This window comes from Fundulus heteroclitus, chromosome 19, assembly GCF_011125445.2.
Source record: "Fundulus heteroclitus isolate FHET01 chromosome 19, MU-UCD_Fhet_4.1, whole genome shotgun sequence".
Taxonomy (NCBI): Eukaryota; Metazoa; Chordata; class Actinopteri; order Cyprinodontiformes; family Fundulidae; genus Fundulus; species Fundulus heteroclitus.
The window spans coordinates 32,870,695-32,881,453 of record NC_046379.1 but is presented as its reverse complement, the minus strand read 5'-3'; the positions used below and the strand labels follow the sequence as shown (position 1 = coordinate 32,881,453).

General features: G+C 42.7%; 1 long non-coding RNA gene across 1 annotated transcript; it reads right to left on the bottom strand.

Moving 5' to 3' along the window:
- Positions 1–2,876: 2,876 nt before the first annotated feature.
- On the bottom strand, positions 2,877–10,449 carry LOC118566974. Its single transcript, XR_004933407.1, has 5 exons — positions 9,478–10,449; positions 8,970–9,120; positions 5,570–5,871; positions 3,493–3,659; positions 2,877–3,397 (listed from the first exon to the last, which is right to left on the bottom strand). It is a non-coding gene; the product is annotated as an uncharacterized LOC118566974 (long non-coding RNA).
- Between the last annotated feature and the right edge of the window lie 310 nt (positions 10,450–10,759).

The following is a 10,759-nucleotide window of genomic DNA, read 5'->3' as shown; positions in this document are numbered from 1 at the left end:
GATCAACATGGGCTTGTATGCAGGAATTAGCATCACGGAGAGATGGTCTGAAGAGCCCAGGTGGGGGCGGGGGGCTGCCTTGAATGCACCTTTAATATTTGTATAAACTAAGTCTAGAGTGTTCTCTCCCCGAGTTGCAAAATCCACATGTTGGTAGAAATGAGGGAGAACAGTTTCCATATTTGCCTGGTTAAAATCCCCAGCAATAATGAAAACCCCCTCTGTGTGTGCAGATTGCATCTCAGAGATAGTCTGATAGAGAACACTCATAGCCTCTTTTGTGTTTGCGCTGGGAGGCACGTAAATCGCTGTGATGATAACAGTGAACTCTCCAGGCAGATAAAAAGGTCTGCAGCTAATAATCATCAGCTCCATGTCCGTAGAGCAAATACTTGTGATTAATCTAGCATTTTTACACCAGGTGTTATTGATGTAAACGCAGAGTCCGCCTCCTCTGGTCTTACCGCAGAGTTCTTTTTGTCTGTCGGCGCAGAAAGTACCTAGCCCCTCCAGGCTAACGGCGTGGTCCGGGATTGATGAGTTGAGCCATGTCTCGGTCAGGATGAGAGCGCAGCAGTCCCTGAACTCCCTCTTTGCAGCTCAAGTTGTAGATGGTCTCTTTTGTTGTCCAGTGAGCAGACGTTGGAAAGCCAGATGGACGGGAGCGGCGATCTGAATGGGTTAGCCTTTAGCTTCGCTGCTAACCCTCCACAGCAGCCGCGCTTCTTCGGTCGGCTACACCGCCTCCGCCTGCGTTGCTCTCCAGCCGCCGCTTCACAGGCCTCCGGGGCTGGTCTCCGTAGAACGCCCTAGCCACGCAAACAGTCGAGCGTAGCAGTATTTAGAAGTCCAAAAACACTACATGATCGTAACTCCAAAAGGCGATCGCGATCAAGTACTGATCGGCTGGGTAGATGAGAGATTTCTAGCGGGTTTGGCGGCATTTTTTGTGAAAAAATGCCGACAGTTGGTCGGAGCTCTACCCAGCCGCTGCCGCCGGGGGGCGCTGCCGGAAGTTTAAACAGACAATACCAGGAGTTCTCCTTGAAATACGGATTTATTGCGACAGGTGATTCCCACAGACCAAGGCCACTCTGTGTAATATGCAGCGACCGGCTCTCTAATGAGGCGATGAAACCTTCAAAACTGCTTCGGCACTAGGAGACCAAGCATCTGGTTTTAAAAGACAAGCACCTGGAGTATTTTGATAGATAAATAGATAGATTAACTTTATTGTCTCAAAGGAAATTTGATTTGGGTTACAGACTCTGGCTGCTACATAGTCCAAACTATGTGTCACACTGCATTCACACATAACACTACTATAAAAATTCCATTATAAGACAATAAATAGATACATAAAGGAGCATGTTACATTATATTCATAATAAAAATTTGAAAGAAGAGAAAAAAATAATAACAATGATCATAATAAATAAATAAACACGTATAAAAACCGTTCTTTAAAAAAATCTGTTTTAAGAGATACTGAAAAAAAATAAAAAAATTAAATTAAATTAAAAAAAAATTTAAATAAAAAAATAAAAATAAAAGAGCATGTGTCAGTTTAAATGTTGAACTGAGCATCAGGGCCTTGGAGGTGACGGTGGCCGAAGGGCAGGCTGATGGAGGGTGAGTGGAGTCCAAACGGCGTGACAGGTGGAAGCGTCGGCCGGCTGTCAGCTGGGGAAGCCAGGGAGAGATCCAGTGGAGTAATTTGACCAAAGACTTCATGGGAGCTTCGGAGTGGGATCCGAGCAGAGGTAACGAGGAGACTTGGCTTGGGATGTCACAGGACTGGAAGAGAGCCTTGGTGCGGGATCCAAGCTGGTGCTGGAGGGGAAGCTTGACTAGAAACGTCACAGGTCCGAAGGAGCGCTCTGGAGCGGGATCCAGAGTGTGAGGCAACCTGGGAGATCGAGCTGATGCGGATACAAATGCTCTCTCAAGACTAATATGATCCAACAAAAGATCTCTGATTGATATATACTGAGATTTTTTGCATTTTAGCATTTTCTTAAATAGTGACAGCAAAGTACATAATTTCAAATCATCATTAAGGCCTTTCCGTAACTTAACACAGAAACTGAAACACATCTGTTTTATATTAGTCCTTATTTTACATATTTCAAAATAAGTAATCCTCTTAAATTATATTGTCTTTTTTAATTTAAGTAGAATTTAAATACAAATGGGAATATCGTTATGTACTACTCGAAAAAGCACTCCCAGAATTTATGAATTTACAATAGCCAAGTATTTGAAAGTAAAGGATTTCACAAATAATTCATTAGTTGGTTTTCGATATGCAGTATTATTTATTATTCTTATGGCTCTTTTCTGAAGTTTAACTATTGGGTCAATATTAGTTTTATATGTATTTCCTCATATTTCAGCACAGTATGATAGGTATGGTAATACAAATGCAGAATATAATATGCAAACATTTCTTATTTAACAACCCTTTCACCTTATAAAAACATCAATTGATTTTTATAACTTTCGTTTAATATAATTGTCACATCATGGCTGGCCTTTAGCGGTTGGAGTACATGGTAGTGATGGGACATCTGAAGCCAGGCTTCGAGGCGTGTACCGAGTAAAAAAGGGGCTTGTCAGACGAAGCCCCGCTTCAGAGCTTGTGTCATACTGAGGTAAATAACGTGATCAACAACAAACGAGGCCTCGCATTACATCTACCACGTCATTGCTTCATTTTGCATATTTTTCAAAATAAAAGCGCAATCAACCCTGTTGCTTCGTGGGTGAGGTCATCTGCCGAAAGAAACTGTCGAAAACCTGAAACAGTGAAAAAAAGTCTTGTTCCTAAATAAAAACATTTTAACCCATAATTCTAATGTCATGTTTTTCAAATGTTTTGCCCACATGCAGAAAACGTCCGGGAGATCAATACACAGTTTAAGATGTTTATTAAAGGAGCACGGTGCAAAAACATATCGGAACTGCTAGACGCCTGGATCGAGGCCTGAACGTCTGGGCGAGATTAACTCCAAGGGAAGAGAGATAATGAGTCATGGATCGAAACCAGAAAGATGCCAGATTGTGCGCAGCTTACCCTTAGTCGGAGAAACACAAGCAGGATAGAGTAAGCACTGAGGGAACTAGTGTCTACTCTGATATGTGGGTGGTGACTGGAGGGCGGCTAGTGGAAACTGGCGAGAGACCCAAAGCAACCTCCACAGGTAGGAGGGACAGACGAACAGAGTACAGAAAGCTGAGGGTGCCAGTGGAATCCGGGAGGGGGGACCTCACCCCAACTAGGTATGTCCTAGGAAGTTTGAAGGGGAACGCCAGAGCAACATCTGAGCACAGGACTTCCACTGAACAACTTCTCATCAAAACTCCAGGCCAGGTAAGTGCATCCAAGCACACAAAACTGTGACAAAAATAGAAGAGCCAAAATTAGTCCAAGGTAGATGAGCAAAAACTCACGATACAAAAATCCAGGACTGATCAGAGGCCACGTCGTACCACAACTGGTTTAAGGCTCTGGCATCTTCCGTCTGTCTCTGCACTGCTTAAGAAGCCAGCAGAATCTGCTCCTGACGAGCCGCAGGTGTGGGGCACGCCCCCACAGACACCAACACCAACTGTGGGAAAATACCCAGAACCAGAGCAAACAGACAGCACCCTGACACCTAAAATTTAAGAAAAATATATATTTTGATCAGGAGATAAATCAGATTCACAAATCAAAAGCAGACTAAAAGCCATTGGAAGAGGCAAACTCTATGTGTAACTTAGAGTTACTTAAACTTCTTAACCAATCACTTAATCTGGGTGGCATTAACTTGGCCTCTGGTAATAAAGTAAATCTTGGTGTTATTTTTGACCAAGACATGTCATTTAAATCCCATATTAAACAGGTTTCCAGAGTTTCCTTTTTTCACCTCCGGAATATCGCCAAAATTTGAAACATTCTGTCCAGGGGTGATGCTGAAAAACTATTCCATGCATTTGTTACTTCAAGGCTGGACTATTGTAATTCTTTACTATCAGGAAGTCCACAAAATGCTGTTCAAAGTCTTCAGCTGATCCAAAAATGCTGCGGCATAAGTTCTGATGAAAATTAACAAGAGGGATCATATTTCTCCAAATTTAGCTTCCCTTCTTTGGCTTCCTGTTAAATCAAGAATAGAATTTAAAATTCTCCTTCTAACGTATAAAGCCCTTAATAATCAAGCTCCATCATATATCAGAGCTCTGATTACCCCGTATGTTCCTAACAGAGCACTTCGCTCTCAGACTGCAGGTCTGCTGGTGGTTCCTAGAGTCTCTAAAAGTAGAATGGGAGGCAGATCCTTTAGCTATCAGCCTCCTCTCCTGTGGAACCAACTCCCAGTTTTGGTCCGTGAAGCAGACACCCTATCTATTTTTAAGACTAATCTTAAAACTTTCCTTTTTGACAAAGCTTATAGTTAGAGTGGCTCATGTTACCCTGAGCTATCTCTATAGTTGTGCTGTGATAGGCCTAGGCTGCTGGAGGACATCAGGGGCCAATTTTTCGCACTCTACTGATTTCTACTGTTCTTCAGTCTACTGTTCTCCAGTTTTGCATTGTATTACATTGAAATTACTGATATCATTTCAGCTTTTAACTTTTTGCTCTCTCTCTTTTTCTTCATAGTAGGTACACCTGGTCTGGCGTTCTGTTAGCTGTGACATCATCCAGAGAAGACGGCTCACCCGCTACTACCATCTAATGTAGAACAGATTACTGGATCAATGTGTGCTTCGGTGCTTTTTTGTCTCTCTTGTTGTGTCTCTGCTCTGTCTTCTGTAACCCCGGTTCTGCCGGAGGTTTTCCTTCCCGTTAATGGGGAGTTTTTCTTCCCACTGTAGCTTCATGCTTGCTCAGTATGAGGGATTGCAGCAAAGCCATGTACAATGCAGACGACTCTCCCTGTGGCTCTATGGTTCCCCAGGAGTGAATGCTGCTTGTCGGGACTTTGATGCAATCAACTGGTTTCCTTATATAGGACATTTTTGACCAATCTGTATAATCTGACCCAATCTGTATAATATGATTGAACTTGATTTTGTAAAGTGCCTTGAGATGACATGTTTCATGATTTGGCGCTATATAATTAAAATTGAATTGAATTGAATTGAATTGAAATGAATACATCAGGAGTTTCTGAGAAACCCAGGAGAATTTTCTCCAAACACAAACTACCAGTAAATTTCAAACCCAATAACATGAAACAAATGGTGAGACCTACAGACAGGCAGGAGACAATAGTTACCAGGGGCACGACTTGAACGATGATCAAACAGGGTTGCATAACAGAGGACCTGAAAGTTGGTTATGGCTGAGCTATGTTGAGGCAAGGAGCATAGGAGGACTGCTGTGGAGTCATTCTGAGACAAACAGTCCTACACAACCTTGAAGCTGCAAGCTGGAACCACAACCTTGAAGCTGCAGGCTGGAAACCACAACCTCGAAGCTGCAGGCTGGACCCACGACCTAAAAGCTACACGCTGGACCAACAACCTCGAAGCTGAAGGCTGGAACCATAACTTCGAAGCTGCAGGTTAGATCCACTACCTTGAAGCTGCAGACTGGACCCACAATGTTGCAGACTGCAACTTTGATCCTGAAATCAAATTGGACCTTGATGCTGCCGGCTGGAATCCGGGGTGAGCTCTGGAGACAGGATGTAGGTATTTGGAGACTGAATTCCTGTAACCTACTGTGGATCTTGAGTTGGCGGTGGCCAGTCTGCTGTAACACACAGCGGCGCTCTGGAGACCTGGCAGAACAAACATCCACTGGACCCTCAGAGACAAGAAACAGGACCCGAGGAGTCCCCGGACCTGAGGATACAGGAACAGGACCCGAAGAGTTCCCTGGATTTGAGGATAAACAATAATACAGGCAAAATATAAACAGGCTGCAGGATTCCCAGGGAGCTACAATACGTAATTAAACACCTGATGATGCATCACTGGGATCCTGACAATTTCAGTGGTAGTTTAGCCTGTATTCTGTATCACAACACAATATTGCATAAAATATAGTCTGTATTTCTGGGATTTTAGCAGTTTTAATCATATATATGTAGCATTTACACTCTGTGACATAAAGGAATAACGCATCTCAACATAAGACTTGTCAGCAGATGCACTGGGTGTTAGCTTGGATATTCTAGACTATAAGAGTCACTGAAATGAGTTAACCTTTAGAGCAGAGGGACAGAGAGAATTATCAACATGTCCTACACCACAAATTCAATTCTTCAAAATTCAGTTCCTTGACCCCTTGTGAGTTTCCCTTTTTCACTCTGCTCATGGGAATGCTTTCCACATTTTGGCTTCTCCCTCTCCTTTCAATCGCACGTTCTATCTTATTTAATATTCCGTCTTTTTTTGTCACCTCTTCTTTCTTGTTGTCTTTTCCAGCTGTGACTGTCAGTCCCATGAATGCAGGGTCTGTAGATCTTGCCGGATGAGATGTGTGAAATCATTTCTGCAGGTCCGTTCTGAACATAATCTGGTAAACAGATGTGTTGCTGTGTTTCAACAGGATTTCAAACACTGGCTGGACCAATGCATTTTAAGAACTGACTTCTTTTTTAGACTTCATGTTATTATTTTCCTTTTTTTATGCACGTATGACATATACAGATCACAGACACTTAACAGCATTGGAGGCTCACAATAATACTATTTTATGTCTCAGTTTTTAGGTCATCACTGAGTAATGTTTAACATTTAAAACATATGATTGAAAATTACTTAGAACATTATTGAAGTGGGAGGTGGGAATAACGCTGTACAGATACTTCATTGCCATACTTTAGTAGTTGTTTTCAAGTATCTGTACTTTATGTTAGTTTATTTTTATGACAATTATTTTTACTTTTACTGCCAACATTTGAACACAAATATCTGTACTTTGTATTCCTGCTGTTGTCCCACCCTGTTTCATGACTGCTAAAAAAAACCATTAGTGAAGGATTACTGCCCCGTGGCACTCCGATCACAATAAAAGGCTTTGAGAGGCTGGTGAAGGAACACATCGTCACCAATCCCCCCACCCCTGATCCACTCCAGTATGCGTACCACTCCAACTGCTTCACAGAGGACGCAATCTCCTTTGCACTCCATCTGCGCCTGGAACACCTGAAGAAGAACAACTCCCACGTGCTTATGCTGTTTCTGGACATCAGCTCAGCATTCAGCACAATCATCCCCCATTACATGTTGAGCAAATTGGGCCTCCTTGGAATCAACACACCCCTGTGTAAATGGCTGCTGGATTGCCTCAAATACAGATCTGTCTGGGTTGGCAAAAACACCTCTGCTGTCATCTCCATCAGCACTAGCTCCCCCTACGGCGGTGTACTAAACCCCCTGGTCTTTACCCTGATGATCAAGGACCACCGTGCCACATCAGGTATACGGACGACACGATTGTGTTAGGTCTCATCAGAGACAACGACAAACTGGCCGAGAGAAAAGAGGTGAAACGCCTGGGGTCCGTTTTTCGTATGTTGCTTTAAACATCTGAGATCAAATGACACATCCAAGATGACTTCATACGGTTAATCATGATCCGGCTAATTGGGTTCTTCGAACACACCTGTTGTTTATGATTAGTATCGCTGGATTGAGTTATCTGAGATAACTGCACGTTCATGCGTTTGTTTAAAAGGGAAAATGTGTCGATAGTAGAAACAATGATCAGCAACGCTGCTATTGGCTGTTCAGCATGAACAAAGAACGGCCACAGTTTTTCTCCCAAGCAGAACACAAGCTTTCAATGGAAGGTTATGCGGAATTTGAGTCATTAATTAAAATGACAGGTAACAGCTCAAAGTCTGCTAAAGCCAGGAGAGAGGGCTGGCAACAAGTAGCAGACACATTAATGCGTAAATACTGTCCATGGTAGATGTTTCTATCACTTTCTACAGTATGAATTTTTGCATTTTAATAATTTCACATTTACTTTGTTCTTTTATATCAGAGCCTCCACGGGACCCACTAGAACATGGGGACAAGTAAAAGTGAAATACAAGAATATTCTACAAAATGGTAGCCTTTAATTATTATGCTTTATTTTCAAAAGCCACTTGTTATGTCAAGAGATCCAAATTTCGGTGTCATTCATTCGACACTGGAAGTAAAGGACGCGCGCAAACTGGGAATTTTAACAAAAAACATCTTTATCTATAAAAAATTAAGTTCTTCCTTTTCCAAGTCATACACAGTTTACACGGTAAAACTGTATTGCTCTGTGTCTGGATAATCCATCCATAGTTCTTTCTAATACAATATACGGCTCGACAGGAAGCAAGCCTTTCAAAGTAAAACTAAACTTCACAATAAAGTGGCCTGAACAAATCTTCTTACTGAATATGATAAAAATAAAAAGCAAACCATCATACAAATAACTTAAATATTTTTTTATTTATGTCTCTAACACAACCTTTTCCTCTTTAAAAGCCACTTTTAAATGATGTGTTTATAACAGCCACCAAGAAAAATCTCTCTACAATTACACTGTCGCGCTGTGCTAAAGAATCCTGTCTATTGCGCAATACGCGATTAATTCGAAAAACTCTGCAAATTATTCTTGCACCTTCTGCAACAGGTTGCTGTCGTAAAAATGGACATGGCTACGACAGACTTCGCTATCTCCTCCGCTTATAAAGCCGTGATCTAATCCTGTTTACATGAAATAAGCCTGCTCTCGAGCAGGCTTAAGCTGTCGCACATGTTGCTATGACAGCAAGTCCAGGATGAGTTTCGGAGAACCGAACAATCCAAGATCATGCCAAATCGTCAACAATCAAATCCAGCTAATTGAGTCAGCGACGTACAAAAAACGGACCCCTGGTGGACTGGTGTAACAAAAACAATATGATTCGTAATGTCAACAAAACAAAATTCATCATTGTTGACGTCGGGAAAAAAAAGGTGTGGAGTCACACACCCCTCCTCACCAAAGTGGACTGAGTCAGCAGCATCACATTCCTGGGTGGTGCAAATCAGACACTTTGCCCTCCACACCTCTGCTCTTGTGAAGAGAAGACAGCATATGCACTTTATGCACCGGGTGAGAAGAGCAAACCTTCCTCCCATCCTCACCACTTCCTACAAAGGGACAATAGAGAACTCACTGACCAAGGCAAGGCAAATTTATTTGTATAGCACATTTGTATAACAAAGTTTTAGTTAACTACAACAGTTTCAATTGAGCGTCAACATTCAAATGCAGCTGTAGAAAATAAGTCTTCAAAGAAACTTTGAATCACTTTTACAGTCTTCTGCTAGTTTGTGGATAACTAGATGCTACTTATCCACGTCAGAGAAGACTGGAGCCGGAATACCTGAGTCTGGAAGGTTGATACAATGAAACCTTGTATACAAATATGCAGTCACCAAATTACATATATACACAAATATACATATTGATCAATCGATTGATCGATAAACTGCTCTCTCACTCACCCTTCATGGTCCTGAGCAGGGAGGGTGGCTCCCCATTTCGCTTGGGTCCTCTACAAGAGGCCTAGAAGCTTGAGGATTCTTATTAGGATCTTAGATGTTCCTAAGAGTGCACTCTTATGGACTGAGATGTCCGATGTTTCTCCAGGTATCTGTTGGAGACACTTGTCTAGAGTGGGGATTACTGCCCTGAGTGCTCCAATGACCACGGGCACTACTATTGTCTTCACATTCCATGCTCTTTCTAGTTTTTCCTGACCCTTGGTATTTCTCCAGTTTCTCGTGCTCTTTTATCCTAATGTTTCCATAACTGGGGATGGCCACATTGATCACAACGGCGGTCCTCTGCTGCTTATTAGTGATCACAATATCCGGTTGGCTGGCCATTACCATTGTCTGTTTGTATCTGGGAGTCCCACAAAATCTTAGCTCTCTCATTCTCCACCACCTTGGGAGGTGACTCCCATTTTGACCAGGAGGGTCTCCAGTTCGTATTCTGAACAGATGTTTCTGTACACTATACCACTTGGTTATGGCATTCATGTATTCCTTCCCTGTGAATATCTTACACCCTGCTTTGAGATGCTGGATGGTTTCTGTGGCCTCTTTGCATAGCCTGCACCTGGCATCTTGCCTGGTATGGTAGATATGGGCCTCTGTTGCCCTGGTGCTCAAGGCCTGCTCCTGTGCTGCCATGATCAGTGCTTCAATGCTGTCCCTCAGTCCAGCCCTCTCTAGCCATTGCTAGGATTTGGTCATATCAGCCACTTTAGCTATCTGTGAGTGGTACATCCCATGCAGGGTTTTTTCCTCCCACAAAGGTTCCCTCAGTTGGATGTTCCATCTTCAATGGTGGCTCTGGTGCTCACTAGCCCTCTGCCTCCTTAGTGCTTAGTGTATAGCCTGTGGATACTGGATTTGAGGTGGAATCCACCAAGCATGGTGAGTACCTTTCATCTCCTAACATCAGTAGTCTGGACCAGGTACACCTGGTCTGGCATTCTGTTAGCTGTGGCATCATCCAGGGAAGACAGATCACCCGCTACTACCATCTAATGTAGAACAGATTACTGGATCAATGTGTGCTTCTGTGCTTTGTTGTCTGTCTTGTTGTGTCTCTGGGCAGTCAAACTTTTTTTTACAGTAGCAGGCCACACACTTTCAGGTAAAAGGGTACACTTATGCCGGTGCCCGAGCCTCGGAGGGGAAAATTTTGAAAAATTGAGTCTTCCTGATGTATTTTGGAAGCTTTCAAGACAGGTGATTATTTAAACAATAGAGTCAG